Below are 21,634 nucleotides of genomic sequence, written 5' to 3' on the forward strand. Positions count from 1 at the left end.
AGTGTTGTTTAGTGTTGGATGCTGGTGGACTGGAAGTGCTGTGTAGGGTTGGATGCTGGTAGACTGGTAGTGCTGTGTAGAAATGGATGCTGGTAGACTGGTAGTGTTGTGTAAGTTTGGCTGCTGTTGGACTGGTAGTGCTGTGTAGAAATGGATGCTGGTAGACTGGTAGTGTTGTGTATGTTTGGATGCGTGTGTACTGGTACTGCTGTGTAGGTTTGGATGCTTGTGGACTGTTAGTGTTGTGTTGGGATTTACGCTGGTGGTCTAGTAGTGTTCTGTAAGTCTGGAAGCTTGTAGACTGGTTGTGTTGTGTAGAGATGGACGGTGTTGGGACTCGCTGTTTTGTCTGAGGATGGATGCTGTTGGACTGATAGAGTAGTGTAAGTTTGGTTGCTTGTCGACTGGTGCTCCTGTGTAAGTTTGGATGCTGTTGGACTGCTTGTGTTGTGTAGGTTTAAATGCTGGAGGACTGGTAGTGTTGTGTATGGTTGGACATTAGTGGACTATTAGGGTTGTGTAGTGTTGGAGGCCTGTTAAATGGTTGTGTTGTGTAGGGATGGATGCTGGTAGAGTGGTAGAGCAGTGTAGGGATGGATGCTGCTGGACTGGTAGTTCTGTGTAGGGTTGGATGCTGTTGGTCTGGTAGTGTTTTGTAGAGATGAATGCTATTGGACTGGTAGTGTTGTGTCGGGTTGGATGCTGGTGGACTGGTAGTGTTGTGTCGGGTTGGATGCTGGTGGACTGGTAGTGTTGTGTCGGGATGGGTGCTGGAAGACTGTTAGTGCTGTGTATGGTTGGACGTTAGTGGACTGTTAGGGTTGTGTAGGGATGGATGCTGGTGGACTGGTAGTGCTGTGTAGGGATGGATGCTGGTGGACTGGTAGTGCTGTGTAGGGATGGATGCTGGTGGACTGGTAGTGCTGTGTAAGTTTGGAAGCTGGTGGACTGGTTGTGTTGTGTACGTTTGGATGCTGGTAGACTGGTAGTGTTGTGTTGGGATTTACGCTGGTGGTCTAGTAGTGTTCTGTAAGTCTGGAAGCTTGTAGACTGGTTGTGTTGTGTAGAGATGGACGGTGTTGGGACTCGCTGTTTTGTCTAAGGATGGATGCTGTTGGACTGATAGAGTAGTGTAAGTTTGGTTGCTTGTCGACTGGTGCTCCTGTGTAAGTTTGGATGCTGTTGGACTGCTTGTGTTGTGTAGGTTTAAATGCTGGAGGACTGGTAGTGTTGTGTATGGTTGGACATTAGTGGACTATTAGGGTTGTGTAGTGTTGGAGGCCTGTTAAATGGTTGTGTTGTGTAGGGATGGATGCTGGTAGAGTGGTAGAGCTGTGTAGGGATGGATGCTGCTGGACTGGTAGTGTTGTGTAGGGTTGGATGCTGTTGGTCTGGTAGTGTTTTGTAGAGATGAATGCTATTGGACTGGTAGTGTTGTGTCCAGTTGGATGCTGGTGGACTGGTAGTGTTGTGTCGGGATGGGTGCTGGAAGACTGTTAGTGCTGTGTATGGTTGGACATTAGTGGACTGTTAGGGTTGTGTAGGGATGGAGGCCAGTTAAATGTTTGTGTTGTGTAGGAATGGATGCTGGTGGACTGGTAGTGCTGTGTAGGGATGGATGCTGGTGGACTGGTAGTGCTGTGTAAGTTTGGAAGCTGGTGGACTGGTTGTGTTGTGTAAGTTTGGATGCTGGTGGGCTGGTAGTGCTGTGTAGGGATGGATGCTGGTGGACTGGTAGTGCTGTGTAAGTTTGGAAGCTGGTGGACTGGTTGTGTTGTGCAGGGATGAATGTTGGTGGATTGGTAGTGTTGTGTAGGGATGGATGCCTGTGAAATGGTAGTGTTGTGTAGGGATGGATGCTGTTGGACTGGTAATGTTGTGTGGCGTTAGATGCTGCTGGACTGATAGTGTTCTGTAGTGATGGAAGCTGGTGGACTGGCTGTGTTGTGTAGTGATGATTGCTGCTGGACTGGTAGTGTGTGTAGGGTTGGATGCTGGTGGTCTGGTAGTGTTGTGTTGGGTTGGACGCTGGTGGTCTGGTAGTGTTGTGTCGGGTTGGACGCTGGTGGTCTGGTAGTGTTGTGTCGGGTTGAATGCTGTTCGTCTGGTAGTGTTTTGTCGCGTTGAATGCTATTGGACTGGTAGTATTCTGTAGTGATCGACGTTGCTGTACTGGTAGTGTTGTGTAAGTTTGGATGCTGGTGTACTGGTTCTGTTTGTATGTTTGGAGGCTTGTGGTGTGGAAGTGTGTAGGGTTGGATGCTGGTAGACTGGTTGTGTTCTGTAGTGATGGATGCTAGTGGACTGGTAGTGTTGTTTAGTGTTGGATGCTGGTGGACTGGAAGTGTTGTGTAGGGTTGGATGCTGGTAGACTGGTAGTGCTGTGTAGGAATAGGTGCTGGTCGACTGGTAGTGTTGTGTAAGTTTAGATGCAGGTGGGCTGGTAGTGCTGTGTTAGCTTGGATGCTGGTGGACTGGAAGTGTTGTGTAGGGAATTACGCTTGTAGATCAGTACTGTTTTATTGGGATGGATGCTGGTGGACTGGTAGTGTTGTGTAGGGTGGGATGCTGGTGGTCTGGTAGTGTTGTGTAGTGATGGATGCTGGTGGACTGGTAGTGTTGTTTAGTGATGGATGCTGGTGGACTGGTAGTGTTGTTTAGTGTTGGATGCTGGTGGACTGGAAGTGCTGTGTAGGGTTGGATGCTGGTAGACTGGTAGTGTTGTGTAGTGATGGATGCTGGTGGACTGGTAGTGTTGTTTAATGTTGGATGCTGGTGGACTGGAAGTGCTGTGTAGGGTGGGATGCTGGTGGTCTGGTACTGTTGTTAAAGGTTGATTGTGGACTGATTGTGTTGTGTAGTGTTGGATGCTGTTGGTCTGGTAGTGTTTTCAGAGTTGAAAGCTGTTGGACTTGTAGTATAGTGTCGGGTTGGACGCTGGTGGACTGGTAGTGTTGTGTAGGGATAGATGCTGTTCGACTGGTAGTGTTGTGTTCGGTTGTACCTTGGTGGACTGGTAGTGTTGTGTAGGGATGAATATTTGTGGACTTGTAGTGTTGTGTAGGGACTTATGCTGGTGGACTGGTACTGTTTTATTGGGATCAATGCTGGTCGACTGGTAGTGTTGTGTCTGGTTGGATGCTGGTAGACTGGTAGTGTTGTGTAGGGTTGATTACTCGCGGACTGGTAGTGTTGTATAAGTTTGGATGCTGGTAGACTGGTAGTGCTGTGTAGTGATGGATGCTGGTGGACTGGTAGTGCTGTGTAAGTTTGGAAGCTGGTGGACTCGTTGTGTTGTGTAAGTTTGGATGCTGGTGGGCTGGTAGTGCTGTGTAGGGATGGATGCTGGGTGACTGGTAGTGCTGTGTAAATTTGGAAGCTGGTGAACTGGTTGTGTTGTGTAAGTTTGGATGCTGCTGGACTGGTAGTGCTGTGTAGGGATGGATGCTGGTGGGCTGGTAGTGTTGTGTAGGGTTGGATGCTGGTGGGCTGGTAGTGCTGTGTAGGGATGGATGCTGGTGGACTGGTAGTGCTGTGTAACTTTGGAAGCTGGTGGACTGGTTGTGTTGTGTAAGTTTGGATGCTGGTAGACTGGTAGTGTTGTGTAGGGTTGATTACTCGCGGACTGGTAGTGCTGTATAAGTTTGGATGCTGGTAGACTGGTAGTGCTGTGTAGGGATGGATGCTGGTGGACTGGTAGTGCTGTGTAAGTTTGGAAGCTGGTAGACTGGTTGTGTTGTGTAGGGTTGGATGCTGATGGACTGGTAGTGTTGTGTAGGGATTTACGCTGGTGGACTGGTACTGTTTTGTGGGGATGGGTCTGGTGGACTGGTAGTGCTGTGTTGGGTTCGATGGTGGTGGACTGGTAGTGTCGTGTCCAGTTGGATGCTGGTTGTTTGGTAGTTTTGTGTAGGGATGGATGCCGTTGGACTCCTTGTGTTGTGTAGGTTTAGATGCTGGAGGACTGGTAGTGTTGTGTAGGTTTAGATGCTGGAGGACTGGTAGTGTTGTGTAGGTTTAGATGCTGGAGGACTGGTAGTGTTGTGTAGGTTTAGATGCTGGAGGACTGGTAGTGTTGTGTAGGTTTAGATGCTGGAGGACTGGTAGTGTTGTGTAGGGATTTACGCTGGTGGACTGGTACTGTTTTGTGGGGATGGGTCTGGTGGACTGGTAGTGCTGTGTTGGGTTCGATGGTGGTGGACTGGTAGTGTCGTGTCCAGTTGGATGCTGGTTGTTTGGTAGTTTTGTGTAGGGATGGATGCCGTTGGACTCCTTGTGTTGTGTAGGTTTAGATGCTGGAGGACTGGTAGTGTTGTGTAGGTTTAGATGCTGGAGGACTGGTAGTGTTGTGTAGGTTTAGATGCTGGAGGACTGGTAGTGTTGTGTAGGTTTAGATGCTGGAGGACTGGTAGTGTTGTGTAGGTTTAGATGCTGGAGGACTGGTAGTGTTGTGTAGGGATTTACGCTGGTGGACTGGTACTGTTTTGTGGGGATGGGTCTGGTGGACTGGTAGTGCTGTGTTGGGTTCGATGGTGGTGGACTGGTAGTGTCGTGTCCAGTTGGATGCTGGTTGTTTGGTAGTTTTGTGTAGGGATGGATGCCGTTGGACTCCTTGTGTTGTGTAGGTTTAGATGCTGGAGGACTGGTAGTGTTGTGTAGGTTTAGATGCTGGAGGACTGGTAGTGTTGTGTAGGTTTAGATGCTGGAGGACTGGTAGTGTTGTGTAGGTTTAGATGCTGGAGGACTGGTAGTGTTGTGTAGGTTTAGATGCTGGAGGACTGGTAGTGTTGTGTAGGTTTAGATGCTGGAGGACTGGTAGTGTTGTGTAGGTTTAGATGCTGGAGGACTGGTAGTGTTGTGTAGGTTTAGATGCTGGAGGACTGGTTGTGTTGTGTAGGTTTAGATGCTGGAGGACTGGTTGTGTTGTGTAGGTTTAGATGCTGGAGGACTGGTAGTGTTGTGTAGGTTTAGATGCTGGAGGACTGGTTGTGTTGTGTAGGTTTAGATGCTGGAGGACTGGTAGTGTTGTGTAGGTTTAGATGCTGGAGGACTGGTTGTGTTGTGTAGGTTTAGATGCTGGAGGACTGGTTGTGTTGTGTAGGGTTAGATGCTGGAGGACTGGTTGTGTTGTGTAGGGTTGGACGCCGCCGGTGCTCTGTTAGTGTTGAGTAGGGTTCGATGCTGGTAGTGATGTGTCGGGTTGGATGCTGGAAGACTGTTAGTGCTGTGTATGGTTGGATGCTAGTGGACTGTTAGGGTTGTGTAGGTATGGATGCCTGTTAAATGGTTGTGTTGTGTAGGGATGGATACTGGTAGAGTGGTAGAGCTGTGTAGGGATGGATGCTGCTGGAGTGGTAGTGTTGTGAAGGGTTGGATGCTGTTGGACTGCTTGTGTTGTGTAGGTTTAGATGCTGGAAGACTGGTAGTGTTGTGTTGGGTTGGATGTTGGTGGACTGGTAGTGTTGTGTAGGGTTGGATGCTGGTGGACTGGTAGTGTTGTGTTGGGTTGGATGCTGGTGGACTGGAGTGTTGTGTAAGCTTTGATGCTGTTAGACCGGATGTGTTGTGATGAGTTGAATGCTGGTAGACTGGTAATGTTGTGTCTGGATGGATGCTGGCGGACTGGTTGTGTTGTGTAGGTTTAGATGCTGAAGGACTGGTTGTGTCGTGTAAGGTTGCACGCTGGTGGACTGGTAGTGTTGTGTAGGGATGGATGCTGGTGGACTGGTAGCATTGTGTAGGGTTGGATGCTGTTGGACTGGTAGTGTTTTGTTGAGTTGAGTGTTGTTGGACTGGTAGTGTTTTGTCGGGCTGGACGCTGGTGGACTTGTAGTGTTGTGTAGGGAATGGTTGCTGGTGGACTGGTAGTGTTGTGTAAGGATAGATGCTGGTGGACTGGTATTGTTGTGCAGGTTGGACGCTGCTGGACTGGTAGTGTTGTGTAGGGTTGGATGCCAGTGAAATGGTAGTGTTGTGTAGGGATGGATGCTGGTGGACTGGTATTGTTGTGTAGGGATGAATGCCAGTGAAATGGTAGTGTTGTGTAGGGATGGATGCTGGTGGACTGGTAGTGTTGCATAAGTTTGGATGCTGATAGTCCGGAAGTGTTGTGTAGGTTCGGATGCTGTTAAACTGGTAGTGTTGTGTAGGGTTGATTACTGGTGGACTGGTAGTGTTGTGAAGTGTTGTGAAGTGTTGTGTGGGGTTGGATGCTGATGGACTGGTTGTGTTCTGTAGTGATGGATGCTGGTGGGCTGGTAGTGTTGTGTGTGGTTGGATGCTGGTGGACTGGTAGTGTTGTGTAGGGATTTACTCTGGTGTACTGGTAATGTTTTATTGGGATGGTTTCTGGTGGACTGGTGGTGTTGTTTAGGGTTGGATGCTTGTGGACTGGTAGTGTTGCGTAAGTTTGGATGCTGGTGCACTGGTGGTGTTGTGTAGAGATGGACGCTGTTGGACTGGCTGTGTTCTGTAGTGATGGATGCTGGTGGACTGGTAGTGTTGTGTAGGGATGGATGCTTGTGAGCTGGTAGTGTTGTGTAGGGTTGGATGCTGTCGGTCTGGTATTGTTTTGTAGAGTTGAATGCTGTCGTACTGGTAGTGTTGTGTAGGGATGGATGCTGGTAGACTGGTAGTGTTGTGTAGGGTTGGGTGCTGGTGGACTGGAGTGTTGTGTAAGCTTTGATGCTGTTAGACTGGATGTGTTGTGTTGAGTTGAATGCTGGTAGACTGGTAATGTTGTGTCTGGATGGATGCTGGCGGACTGGTTGTGTTGTGTAGGTTTAGATGCTGAAGGACTGGTTGTGTTGTGTAAGGTTGCACACTGGTGGACTGGCAGTGTTGTGTAGGGATGGATGCTGGTGGACTGGTAGCATTGTGTAGGGTTGGATGCTGTTGGACTGGTAGTGTTTTGTTGAGTTGAGTGTTGTTGGACTGGTAGTGTTTTGTCGGGTTGGACGCTGGTGGACTTGTAGTGTTGTGTAGGGAATGGTTGCTGGTGGACTGGTAGTGTTGTGTAAGGATAGATGCTGGTGGACTGGTATTGTTGTGTAGGGTTGGACGCTGGTGGACTGGTATTGTTGTGTTGGGATGGATGCTGGTGGACTGGTAGTGTTGTGTTGGGATGAATACTGGTGGGCTGGTAGAGTTTTATTGGGATGGACGCTGGTGGACTGGCATTGTTGTGTAGGGTTTAGTGCTGGTGGACTGGTAATGTTGTGTAGGGATGGATGCTGGTGGACTCGTAGCGTTTTGTGGAGTTGAATGCTTGTGGACTGGTAGTGTTCTGTCGGGTTGGACGCTAGTGGACTAGTAGTGTTGTGTCGGGAATAGTTGCTGGTGGACTGGTAGTGTTGTGTAAGATGGATGCTGGTGGACTGGTTGTGTTGTGTAAGTTTGGATGCTGGTAGACTGGTAGTGTTGTGTAGGGCTGTATGCTGGGGAGTAGTAGTGTTGTGTCAGGCTGGATGCTGGGGACGGATAGTGTTTTTTGGGAGTCTGTGTTGGATCTTCTACTTTTTGTGTTACTATGTTAATAATATGGTCGATGGAATAGGTGACTTTATGGCAAAATTTGCAGATGACAGAAAGATAGTTGAAGGGGAAGGTTTTGCTGAGGAAGTTAGGAGTCTGTAGAATGACTTGGACATGTTATAAGAATGAGGAAAGAAATTGCTGTTGGTGTACATTGTTGGGATGTGGATTTTCATGCACTTTGAAGTAATTGACTTTGAGACTATTTTCTAAATGGGTAGCGAATTTAGAAATCTTAGTTTATATTGTATGTGGGAGTTAGTGCAGGATTCTCTGAAGATTAACTTGCAGGTTAAGTCATTAGTAAGGAAGGCAAATATATTGTTAGCATTCATTTCTAGAGGACTTGAATATAAAAGCAAGTATGTAATACTGATTTCTAATTAGATAATGAGCGGATTTACCCCCATATCTAGGAAAAGATATGCTGGCATTGCAGATGGTTCAGAGCATGTCTGCAAGAGTTATCCTGAGAATGAAAGAGTTAGCTTCTGCCGAAATATTTCATGGGTCTGGGCCTGTATTCGCTGGATTTGAGAAGAATCTGGGGTGGCAAGGGTGGGGGTGTGGTGTGGTGCTCTCCCGTAAACCTACCAAATGTTGAAGTGCCTAGACAGAGTGCCCATGGAGAGTATGTTTTTAATAGTGAGTGTCTAGGATCAGAGGGCATAGCCTCAGAGTTAAAGATGTCCCTTTAGAACAGAGATGAGAGGAATCTTTTTCGTCAGAAAGTGGTGAATCTGTGGAATTCATTCCCATCGTGGTTGCAGAGGCCAAGTCATTGGGTATATTTAAAGGGGGATTGATAGGTTCTTTATTAGCAAGGGCACCGAAGATTATGTGGAGAAGGCCAGAGGATTGGGAAACTTTTAAAGAGCAACAGAAGGTAACTGAAAAGGCAATACGGGAAGAAAAGATGAGGTATGAAGGTAAGCTAGCCAAATATAAAGGAGGATAGTAAAAGCTTCTTTAGGTATGTGAAGAGGAAAAAATTGGTTAAGACCAAAGTTGGGCCCTTGAAGACAGAAATTGGTGAATTTATTATGGGGACCAAGGAAATGGCAGATGAGTTGAACAGTTACTTTGGATCTGTCTTCACTAGGGAAGACACAAACAATCTCCCAGATGTAATAGTTGCCAGAGGACCTAGGGTAACAGAGGAACTGAAGGAAATCCACATTAGGCAGAAAATAGTGTTGGGTAGACTGATGGGACTGAAGGCTGATAAATCCCTAGGGCCTGATGGTCTGCATCCCAGCGTACTTAAAGTGGTGGCACTAGAAATCATGGACACATTGGTAATCATTTTCCAATGTTCTATAGATTCAGGATCAGTTCCTGTAGCTTGGAGTGTAGCTAATGTTATCCCACTTTTTGAGAAAGGAGGGAAAGAGAAAACAGGGAATTATAGACCAGTTAGCCTGACATCCGTGGTGGTGAAGATGCTGGAATCAATTATAAAAGATGAAATAGTAGCACATTTGGATAGCAGTAACAAGTCAGCATGGATTTACGAAGGGGAAATCATACTTGACTGATCTTCTGGAATTTTTTGAGGATGTAACTATGAAAATGGACAAAGGAGAGCCAGTGGATGTAGTGTACCTGGACTTTCAGAAAGCCGTTGATCCTTTGATAAGGTCCCACATATGAGCTTTACTTGCTTTAATCCTTTTCGCTCCTTATGGAGCATAGGGCCTCAACAAAAGTCCTCCACTTCCTGCGATCTCTAGCAGATGTTTTTGCAGTCTCCCAAGTTTGGCCGGCGGCTTTCAGTTCATCCAAAAGCCTACGCCTCCAGGTTTGCTTTGGGTGACCTCTTCTTCTCTTCCCTTGTGGATTCCATTCGAGTGATTGTCGAGTGACATTCGACTGGCTCTTCCTCAAGGTGTGGCCGACCCATCTCCACTTCCTCCTCCTTATCTGGAATACAATGGGCTCTTGGTTTGCTCTCTTCCATAGGTCTAGGTTTGACACTCTGTCGTACCACTTGAGGCAGACGATCTGCCGGAGGCATTTGTTGAGAAAGGTCTGGATCTTGTTGCAGCTGGTGTTAGTGATTCTCCATGTTTCGGATCCATATAGCAGGATGGCTTTCACATTGGAGTTGAATATACGGAGCTTAGTTTTGACAGAGATGGCTGTAGATCTCCAAAATGGTCGCAGGGTTGTGAAGGCATGTTGGGCTTTTCCGATCCTTGCTCTGATGTCCTCATCTGTACCTCCTGATTTACTGATTTTGCTTCTGAGGTAGGTGAATTTGTCTACATCTTCAACTATTTGTCCTTCAATCCATAATGGCTCCTCTTATTTGTTATTAATGCGTAGAACTTTGGTCTTCTCCTGACTGATCTTAAGGCCTACTCGCTGTGAGGTCTCTCCCAAGGAATCTACTTTCTTCTGCATATCTTGAAGCTGGTGTGAGAGAAGAGTGAGATCATCTGCAAATGCCAGGTCTTCCAATTTCCCTGTTAACGTCCACTGGATGCCTCTCTCTGAGCCAGCATAGGCTGTTCTTGTAGCCCAGTTGAGTACCACAAGAAAAAGCAGAGGCGACAGCAGGCATCCCTGTCTGACTCCAGTAGTGACCAGGAACTCTTCAGACAGTCTCCCATCGTGGATGACCCTGCATGAGAAGCCATCATAAAGCTGCTTGATGATATACACCATCTCTTCCGGTACACCATAGTGTCGTAAGATGCTCCACATTGACTTTCTGTCCAGGCTGTCAAATGCCTTTTCAAAATCAATAAAACACACACATAGTGGAGTTTGCCATTCTATTGTCTGCTCCGCAATGACTCTAAGTGTAGCTATCTGGTCAATGCATGATCTCTCTTTCCTGAACCCTGCCTGCTCATCTCTAAGTCTCTGGTCAATGGCGTCTTTCATCCGCTCCAAGATGACGCTGGTGAGAACTTTGCTAGGAATAGACAACAAGGTGATTCCCCTCCACTTGCCACACAGTGAAAGATCTCCAGATTTTGGCAGCTTCACAAGGAGGCCCTCCTTCCAATCTGATGGGATCTCTCCTGTTCTCCATATCAAATTCAGCAGTATATGCAAATGGTCCACCATAACCTCTCCACCCTCTTTCAATGCTTCTGCAGGAATGTTTTCTCCAGCAGCCTTGCCGTTCTTCAGGCTTTTCAGGGCTTTTCAAATTTCTTGCTTGGTGATTTCACCTATATTGATGTTGAGTGGGTCTCCAGGCTCCAGGTCAGGTGGGTTCTGTGGTGGTGGTCTATTCAATACTTCCTGGAAGTGTTCCTTCCATCTCACCAGCTGATCTTCAACCGAAGTGAGCAGATGGCCTGTCTTGTCTCTAACAGGTCTGTTGAAATTGCTTTTCTTCCCTCTCAAAAGTTTAGTTGTCGTGTAGAGTGCCTTGAGGTCCCCTTTACTGGCCGCTGTTTCTGCTTGCTCTGCTATTTCATTGAAGTATGACCTCTTGTCCTTTCTGAGCTGTTTCTTCACCTCCTTGACCATCACGCTGTACCTGTTGGCGGCGATTTGTTTCTGTTGCCGGGTTCTGGCCTGATTCAACTCCTGTTTGAGCTTTTTCCTCTCCTCCACCTTCTGCCATGTCTCGTCCCTGATCCAAGGTTTACTGTTGACTGGTGGTCTTCCCAGTACTTCTTCGCAGGCTCCTACAGTGGCCTGCTTGAAGGTAATCCAGGCGTGTTCCGCTGTTCTCTCATCTTGTTCCTCTATTTGAAGAGCCCCAAAGCGGTTTTGTAAGACGATGTGGAAATCTTTCTTGTTCTCTTCCGTCTGTAGTTTTCTAACATCAAACTTTATTCACGTGTTCTGTTGCTTTTTCTTGGCTGACAGCTTCATCTTCAGCTTTGCAACAACCAAATGGTGGTCAGATCCAATATCTGCTCCTCTTTTGGCTCTCACATCTTGCAATGAACTTCTCCAGCACTGGCGGACTATGACGTGATCAATCTGATTCTCTGTTTGATGGTCAGGCAAGACCCAGGTTATCTTGTGGCAGCGTCGGTGGGGAAAGAGGGTACCTCCAATGGTCAGTTCGTTGAAGGCACAGAAGTCGGTAAGGAGTTATCCATTTTCATTCATATTCCCCAAACCATTCTGGCCCATCTCTCTCTGCCTGCCAGTGTTATCGCTGCTTACTTTGGCATTCTGATCTCCCGTGACAATCAACATATCTTGCTTAGGTACCTTTTCAACTACTGCTTGAAGCTGGGTGTAGAAGAGATCTTTTTCTTCTTCCTCTGCGTTGTTAGTTGGGGCGTAGCACAGGATAATGGATACCTTCTGGAATCTGGACTCGAACCTGGCTGTGATCATGTGGTCAGACACTGGTTCCCATTCTATCAAACTTCTGGCTGCTTCTTTGGACAACATCAGGGCCACACCAGCCTCATGCGGGTCTTCCTCTTTTTATTTGCCGGAATAGAGCAGAGTTTCTCCCGTCTGCAGTTTGGTCTCACCAAAAGTATTCCACCTTGCTTCACATATGCCCAGGAGTGTGAGGTGGTATCGGTTCATTTCCTTCACTGCCTGCACGCACCTACCTGTCTCCCAAAGTGATCTCACATTCCATGTTCCAATTAGGATAGATTTCTTCTGTGAGAGCAGCTTTGGAACCTCCATTATGGTTTTCCACGGGTGAAGGAGGGTTGTCAGCCCTGCAGCTTCCTGACGGGTTTGGTTGCAGCGCGTCATCAGCCTCCTGAACAGGGCCCTGCTTTTCCCCAGATCTGGGTTAGTGGTTGACAATCTGTTGACGGTTTCTGTAACAATTGCTTGTTTTACGTGAACGGGTTGTTAGCCCGTTGCACAAGCCCCAACCTGGAGGACCGGGGTTTTCTGTCGGGATCACCTTCCCCTAGGCGATAGCATTTCCATGCTAACGAGCTCCACCTGTCCGGGTTTAAAATCAGAGTTTACCCTCTCCTAGATAGGCTGCCATCCAAGGCTAACGAGTCCTATCTACCCGGGTTTGGAATCGGAGTTCCTTCTCCTAGGCTATGTTGGTTCGCGGCACCTTCTTCCATATTATCCGGTGCACCCCTCACACGAGGGATCCCCCATCCACCACCCAGGGGATGCACCTCAACGCCGTATAGCCCCAGCACGAGGCCCACATAGGAGATTAGTGGGCAAAACTAGAGCACATGGTATTGGGGGTAGGGTACTGACATGGATAGAAAATTGGTTGGCAGACAGGAACAAAGAGTAGTGATTAATGGGTCCCTTTCAGAATGGCAGGTAGTAACTAGCAGGGTACCACAAGGCACGGTGCTGGAAACTCAGCTATTTACAATATACATTAATGATTTAGATGAAGGGATTAAAAGGGATTAAAACATTAGCAATTTTGCAGATGACACAAAGCTGGGTGTCAGTGTGAAATGTGAGGAGGATGTTATAAGAATGCAGGGTGACTTGGACAGGTTGGGTGAGTGGGCAGATGCATGGCAGAAGCAGTTTAATCTGGATAAATGTGAGGTTATCCACTTCGGTGGCAAGAACAGGAAGGCAGATTAACATCTGAATGGTGTCAAGTCAGGAAAAGGGGAAGTACAATGAGATCTAGGTGTCCTTGTTCATCAGTCACTGAAAGTAAGCATACAGGTATAGCAGGCAGTGAAGAAAGCTAATGGCATGCTGGCCTTCATAACAAGGGGAGTTGAGTATAGGAGCAAAGAGGTCGAGATCCTTCTGCAGCTGTACAGGGCCCTGGTGAGACCACACCTGGAGTATTGTGTGCAGTTTTGGTCTCCAAATTTGAGGAAGGACATTCTTGCTATTGAGGGAGTGCAGCGTAGGTTCACGAGGTTAATTCCCAGGATGGTGGGACTGTCATATGTTGAAAGATTGGAGCGACTGGGTTTGTATACACTGGAATTTAGGATAAGAGGGGATCTGATTGAAACATATAAGATTATTAAGGGATTGGACACACTAGAGGCAGGAAACATGTTCCTGATGTTGGGGAGTCCAGAACCAGAGGCCACAGTTTAAGAATAAGGGGTAGGCCATTTAGAATGGAGTTGAGAAAAAACTTTTTCACCCAGAGAGTTGTGGATCTGTGGAATGCTCTGCCTCAGAAGGCAGTGGAGGCCAATTCTCTGGATGCTTTCAGGAAAGAGTTAGGTAGAGCTCTTATGACTTAACATGTAGACCACCACCTGATTCTTTGGCAATAAGTGGGGTCTTCTAGATTGAGGGTGCTGAATCCCAGTGACCTCTGTAAGGAGTCTGTATATCCTCCCCTTGGAAAGCATGCATTTTCTCCAGGTTTTCTGGTTTCCAAGCACAGTCCAAAGATGTATGGTTAGTTGGATAATTGGTTATTGTAAGTTGTTCCGTGATTAGGCGAGGGTGGTGGGTGGTGGTGAGGCTCGAAGAGCCAGAAGGGCATATTCAATGCTGTGTCTATAAGTAAATCTCAGTATATAGTTTGCACATCTCTCTGGAAGTAGAAATCAGGTGGTACTTAACTCTCCTCCCCCGAAGTTCAGTAAGTTGGACATTTAATTGGTCTTGGGTTGCCATAGCAGTACTTCACCAGCAGGAGGAGGGAGGAGGAAAATAAAAGAAATAAAGGCTGCACTCATAAGAGCTTATGATTCAGCCGATACTATTATAACAACAGCCCTTTACCTAGATATTTGCCCATTGAGGTTCTGTACAACAAATCCATTCCGGGGTTCCAGGTGAACTGGAAAGGACCTTGGATGTAGGGCATAGAGGATACCTATGCAAGAGCCATTACACTGAAAACATCCCATAATTGATTCTTTGACAAAACCATAAGACCATAAAATACTGGAGTAAAATTAGACCATTTGGCCCATTGAATCTACTCCGCCATTTCATCATTGTGTATCCAATTGTCCTCTCAGCCCCAAATACCATCTATAAATTTGTTGGTAGAATCTCAGGTGGTGACAAGACGGGAGGGTGTAGAGGAGTGAGATATGCCAACTAGTGGAATGGTGCCGCAGCAAAAACCTGGCACTCAACGTCAGTAAGATGAAAGAGCTGATAGCGGACTTCAGGAAGAGTAAGACGAAGGAGCATATGTCAATCCTCATAGAGGGATCAGAAGTGGAGAGAGTGAGCAGTTTCAAGTTCCTGGGTGTCGAGATCTCTGCGGATCAACCCTGGTCCCAACATATTGATGTCGTCATTAAGAACGTTAAGGAGTTTGAAGAGATTTGACATGTCAACAAATACACTCAAAAACTTCTATAGTTGTACCATGGTGAGCATTCTGACAGGCTGCATCACTGTCTAGTATGGAGGGACTACTGCACATGACCAAAAGAAGCTGCAGAAGGTTGTAAATCTAGTCAGCTCCATCTTGGGTACTCACCTACAAAGTACCCAGGACATGTTTAGGGAGCGGTGTCTCAGAAAGGCAGCGTCCATTATTAAGAACCACCAGCACCCAGGGCATGCCCTTTTCTCAGTGTTACCATCAGGTAGGAGGTACAGAAGCCTGAAGGCACACACTCAGCAATTCAGGAACATCTTCTTCCCCTCTGCCATCAGATTCCTAAATGAAATTTGAATCTTTGGATGTTTTTTTTAAATATACAGTATTTCTGTTTTTGCACATTTTTTAAATCTATTCAATATATGTAATTGATTTACTTGTTTATTTATTATTTTTAATTTATTATTTTAGAATATAGAACAATTCAGCACAGTACAGGCCCTTCGGCCCACAATGTTGTGCCAACCCTTAAACCCTGCCTCCCATGTAACCCTCCACCTTAAATTTCTCCATATACCTGTCTAGTAGTCTCTTAAATTTCACTAGTGTATCTGCCTCCACTACTGACTCAGGCAGTGCATTCCACGTACCAACACTCTCTGAGTAAAAAACCTTCCTCTAATATCCCCCTTGAACTTTCCTCCCCTTACCTTAAAGCCATGTCCTCTTGTATTGAGCAGTGGTGCCCTGGGGAAGAGGCGCTGGCTGTCCACTCTATCTATTCCTCTTAATATCTTGTATACTTCTATCATGTCTCCTCTCATCCTCCTTCTCTCCAAAGAGTAAAGCCCTAGCTCCCATAATCTCTGATCATAATGCATACTGTCTAAACTAGGCAGCATCCTAGTAAATCTCCTCTGTACCCTTTCCAATGCTTCCACATCCTTCCTATAGTGAGGCGACCAGAACTGGACACAGTACTCCAAGTGTGGCCTAACCAGAGTTTTATAGAGCTGCATCATTACCTCATGACTCTTAAACTCTATCCCTCGACTTATGAAAGCTAACACTCCATATGCTTTCTTAACTACCCTATCTACCTGTGAGGCAACTTTCAGGAATCTGTGGACATGTACCCCCAGATCCCTCTGCTCCTCCACAGTCCCAAGTATCCTGCCATTTACTTTGTACTCTGCCCTGGAATTTGTCCTTCCAAAGTGTACCACCTCACACTTCTCCAGGTTGAACTCCATCTGCCACTTCTGCATCCTATCAATATCTCTCTGCAATCTTTGACAATCCTCTACACTATCCACAACACCACCAACCTTTGTGTCATCTGCAAACTTGCAAGCCCAGCCTTCTACCCCCACATCCAGGTCGTTAATAAAAATCACAAAAAGTAGAGGTCCCAGAACCGATCCTTGAGGGACACCACTAGTCACAACCCTCCAATCTGAATGTACTCCCTCCGCCATGACCCTCTGCTTTCTGCAGGCAAGCCAATTCTGAATCCACCTGGCCAAACTTCCCTGGATCCCATGCTTTCTGACTTTCTGAATAAGCCTACCGTGTGGAACCTTGTGAAATGCCTTACTAGAATCCATGTAGATCACACCCACTGCACTACCCTCATCTATATGCCTGGTCACCACCTCAAAGAACTCTTATCAGGCTTGTTAGGCATGATCTGCCCTTCACAAAGCCATGCTGACTGTCCCTGATCAGACCATGATTCTCTAAATGCCCATAGATTCTATCCCTAAAAATCTTTCCTGACAGCTTTCTCACCACAGACGTAAGGCTCACTGGTCTATAATTTTACCCGGACTATCCCTACTACCTTTTTTGAACAAGGGGACAACATTCGCCTCCCTCCAATCCTCCAGTACCATTCCCATGGACAACGAAGACATAAAGATCCCAGCCAGAGGCTCAGCAATCTCTTCCCTCGCCTCGTGGAGCAGCCTGGGGAATATTCCGTCAGGCCCCGGGGACCTATCCGTCCTAACGTATTTTAACAACTCCAACACCTCTTCTCCCTTAATATCAACATGCTCCAGAATATCAACCTCACTCATATTGTCCTCACCATCATCAAGTTCCCTCTCATTGGTAAATACTGAAGAGAAGTATTCATTGAAGACCTCACTCATTTCCACAGCCTCCAGGCACATCTTCCCATCCTTATCTCTAATCGGTCCTATCTTCTCTACTGTCAATCTTTTGTTCTTCACATAATTGAAGAATGCCTTGGTGTTTTCCTTTACCCTACTCGCCAAGGCCTTCTCATGCCCCCTTCTTGCTCTCCTTAGCCCCTTCTTAAGTTCCTTTCTTGCTACCCTATATTCCTCAATAGACCCATCTGATCCTTGCTTCCTAAACCTCATGTATGCTGCCTTCTTCCACCTGACTAGATTCTCCACCTCACTTGTCACCCATGGTTCCTTCACCCTACCATTCTTTACCTTCCTCACCGGGACAAATTTATCCCTAACATCCTGCAAGAGATCCCTAAACATCGACCACACGTCCATAGTACATTTCCCTGCAAAAACATCATCCCAATTCACACCCACAAGTTCCAGCCTTACAGTCTCATAATTTTCCCTACCCCAATTAAATTTTTTCCTGTCCTCTCTGATTCTATCCTTTTCCATGATAATGTTAAAGGTGTGATAATATTATAGGCATGAATAATTATCCATGATAATTTTTCTCTGATATATTACATATTTCATTGAACTGCTGCTGCTAAGTTAACAAATTCCACGTCACATGCCAATGATAATAAACCTGATTCTGATTCTGATTTTGCACAGAGTGGTGAGTGCGTGGAATGAGCTGCCAGCGACAGTGGTGGAGGCGGATACGATAGGATCTTTTAAGAGACTCCTGGATAGGTATATGGAGCTCAGAAAAATAGAGGGCTATGGGTAACCCTAGGTAATTTCTAAGGTAAGGACATGTTCGGAACAGCTTTGTGGGCCGAAGGGGTGTATTGTGCTGTAGGTTTTCTTTGTTTCTATGTTTCTGTTACTCTACATTAAGACAATTTTTGCAATTTTTACTCTGCAGTTTTTTATGAAAGCAATATCGTTTTGTTTTTGAGGATTGAACTTGAGGGTATGGGCCATAGAATATTATGGGCAGCCTTGAATGGAATTATCTGGCTTTCTAAATCTTTAGTTCTAACAGATTAAATTGGTTCCTTATCAGATTTTATTCATGTTTTCCATTTTTATCCATTTAAGGTGATTACAATTTTCTTGTTGTGGCCTTTATTATCTTGCCCAGGAGAGATACCATCTGTTCAAGTTGCCATTAGATAAAAATATCACAGGCGAGTGTGAGTATCAGTGTGTGTATTCACCTTACAACAGGACAGTCCAGCGATCCACTCCACACCCTCTGCAGCCAACTGGCTGCTATCTGTGGTCAAGTCTATTCATGTAACAGTTAGTGGAGAATGTGGAAGGAATGTACTAGTCCTGCCAACTGCCCGCTCTCGATGCTGTGGTCTGTTAGTGATACAAATGCAGGGATTACACTCAGTGGCCTATTATTAGGTATACCTTTCACCTGCTCATTAAGGCAAAAACCTAGTCAGCAACTCAATGCATAAAACACATGCAGACATGGTCAAGAGGTTCAGTTCTTGTTCACATCAAACATCAGAAAGGGGAAGAAATGTGATCTAAGTGAGTTTGACAGTGGAATGATTGTTGGTGCCAGATGGGGTGGTTTGAGTATCTGAGAAACTGCTGATCTCCTGGTATTTTCACACACAACAGTCTCAAGAGTTTACAGAGAATGGTGCGAGAAACAAAAAGACATCCAGTGGGCAATAGGAATGTGGGTAAAAATGCTTTGTTAATGAGAGAGATCAGAGGAGAATGGCCAGACTGGTTCAAGCTGACAGGAAGGTAACAGTAACTCAAATAAAAATGCATTACAACAGTGGTGTCAGAAGAACATCCCTGAATACACATCTTCGGAAACAGCTCTATTTCCATCTTTAATATCTCTATTTTTCCCTTTCAGGGTTCTTTTGAAGATCCTGTCCTGGAATTACACGCTGACTTCAGTTCTTTGCAGGAATGGGACCCGCTCTCAGGGTTTCAGACTGGCCTAAGAGCTTAGCTCACCTTTGGAGGTCCAGGATCTAGTGGCTCTGGAGATGAGCGGATCGGAGGTTGGTGTCCCGGCAGGAAATCGATGTGTTATAGGAGTCAGAAGATCTCAGCTGTGTGCCCGGAGACCTGAGATCTTTGGGCACAGAACTCAGAAAAAGTGATGCAACGGACTTTTAACATCGTAAACCAGCGAGTTGTTTGTTGTGTCACCCCTCTCGCTGTGAAACAGACTTCGCTGTCTTCCTTATTAGGGAGAGAGAGAGAGAGCCTGTGGTATGTCGAACACCGGGTGAACAAGTAGTCTTTGGGGTACTGCAAGTCTGTGTCTTTGCTGTTGCTTTGTTGGTGGTGGGTGCCAATACATTTTTGCTGGTGGGGGCTGGGGGGAGGGGGGATTGTTGCTTGCTGCTGCTTATGCATGGGAGGGAGGGGAGCTGGGGGGGACTTTGGGGTTCTAACATTTAACTGTCATTCATTCTTTTGGGGCACTCCTCTGTTTTCGTGGATGGTTGCAGAGAAAAAGCATTTCAGGATGTATATTGTATACATTTCCCTGACATTAAATGTACCTTTGAAACATGTTGAATCCTGAAGTGTATGGGCCACAAAGGGGCATAAAGAGAGGGTACCTAATAAAGTGGCCACTGAACATATATAGAAGGTAGCAAATAATTCAAAAAATAGATAGCAGTATGCATGAAGATAATGATGTATTGACATGCTTTTCATATTGAAATTTGAAAATCATGCAACTGTTAACAGAATAAAGACTGCCATTTGTTTCAAAGGATTTTAATTGCTCGCATTTTCAGTATGGTGCACAGTGTGAGATGAGGCGTTGATCACCTCAACAGAAAAGAATAGGTAGACAGTCATACAACATCACTGCACTGAAACAGGACTTTCAGCCCATCTAGTCTGTGCCAAACTGTGAATCTGCCTAGTTCCATCCATCTGCACCTGGATCACAGCCCTCCATTCCTCTCCCATTATATATCCATCCAGATTTCTCTTAAATGTTGCAATCGAACCTACACATCCCCCACCTGTGCTGGCAGCTCATTCCAAACTCTCACAATTCTCTGTGAAGAAATTCCCTCTCATGTTCTCATTAAGCTTTTCACCTTTCAAACTTAACCCATGATCTCTAGTTGTAGTCTCACACAACCTCAGTGGAAAAAACTCTAATTTCAGTTTAGGAGATTGAGTGAATATTTTCACTAAATATCTAGCAGTTATGTGCCATCCTCTTTACCTACCACAGGAGTTCTCTGGAGTCATTTTGGTGGCAGTTTACATTCCATCTCAGACCAATGCCAAGCAGGCTTTAGATGATCTGAGCAATGGGATCAACATGCACAAAACAGCACATCCTAACGCCTTTACCATTGTTTTGGGAGATTTTAACCAAGCCAGTCTGAAAAAATCACTAAGCAATTACCATCAACAGATCATTTGCAACACTAGATGAAACAACACACTGGACCATTGTTACACCACCATCAAGTATGCCTACCGTGCTATTCCACGCCCTCACTTTGGGATGTCTGATCACCTGGCTGTACTTCTACTCCCTGAGTATAGTCAGAGACTGAAGACTGCAGCACCAGTAGTGATGACCAAGAAGGTTTGGACAAGGGAAGCACAGGAGCACCTACAGGACTGCTTTGAATCGATGGTTGGGACTGTATTCAGGGATTCATCTACAAACCTGGATGAGTATGCTGCAGTTGTTAACAACATCATTAAAACCTGTGTGGATGTGTGTGCCTACAAAGACTTGCTGTATATTACCAAACAAAAAGCTGTGGATGAACCAGGAGATACATCGTCTGCTGAAGGCTAGATCTGTGGCATTCAAGTCTGGCGACCAGAAAACCAGGTATGATTTGCGGAGGCTAGTTCAAGGGCGAAGAGACAATTTTAAACGAGGTTGGAGGTGACATCAGATGCACGGCAACTCTGGCAGGGTCTGCAAGACATTACTTCCTACAAAGCAAAACCCAATAGTATGAATGGCAGCGATGCTTCACTACCAGATGAACTCAATGCCTTCTATGCCCGCTTTGAGCTGTGAAGATCCCTGCTGCCCCTGGTGACCCTGTGATCTCTGTCTCAGAGGCCAATGTTAGGCTGTCTTTAAAGAGGGTGAACCCTTACAAGGTAGAAGGTCCCGATGGAGTACTTGGTAAGGCTCTGAAAACCTGTGCCAACCAACTAGTGGGAGTATTCAAGGACATTTTCAACCTCTCACTACTACGGGTGGAATTTCCCACTTGCTTCAAAAAGGCAACAATTATGCCTAAGAAGAATAATGTGGGCTGCCTTAATAACTCTCACCCAGTAGCACTCACATCAACAGTGATGAAATGCTTTGAGAGGTTGGTCATGACTAGGCTGAACTCCTGCCTCAGCAAGGACCTGGACCCATTGCAATTTGCCTATCATCACAATAGGTCAATGGCAGAAGCAATCTCAATGGCTCTCCATACAGTTTTAGACCTCCTGGACAACACAAACACCTATGTCAGGATGCTGTCATCGACTACAGCTCAGCATTTAATACCATCATTACCACAATCCTGATTGAGAAGTTGCAGAACCTGGGCCTCTGTACCTCCCTCTGAAATTGGACCCTAACCAGTGGACTACAATCTGTGTGGATTGGTGATAATATCTCCTCCTTACTGACGATCAACACTGGAGCACCCAGGGGTGTGTGCTTAGCCCACTGCTGTACTCTCTATATACACATGGCTAGGCATAG

The 21,634-nt window shown here is 46.1% G+C and overlaps 1 protein-coding gene across 5 annotated transcripts in view; it reads left to right on the forward strand.

Annotated features, from left to right (window-relative positions):
- The window catches only part of LOC140742059 (SRSF protein kinase 3), a 191,376-nt gene that overhangs the window by 119,785 nt on the left and 49,957 nt on the right, over nucleotides 1-21,634 (forward strand). For 2 of the 5 annotated variants that reach the window (XM_073072832.1, XM_073072833.1), the window contains exon 7: nucleotides 17,554-19,140. The gene's annotated coding sequence lies outside the window, so the exon portion shown is untranslated. Of the gene's footprint in view, nucleotides 1-17,525; nucleotides 19,141-21,634 lie in introns of those variants that run through there. The other 3 variants (XM_073072825.1, XM_073072826.1, XM_073072828.1) reach the window with 3 other exon arrangements.

This window comes from Hemitrygon akajei, chromosome 19 (assembly GCF_048418815.1).
Source record: "Hemitrygon akajei chromosome 19, sHemAka1.3, whole genome shotgun sequence".
In the NCBI taxonomy this organism is placed as follows: domain Eukaryota; kingdom Metazoa; phylum Chordata; class Chondrichthyes; order Myliobatiformes; family Dasyatidae; genus Hemitrygon; species Hemitrygon akajei.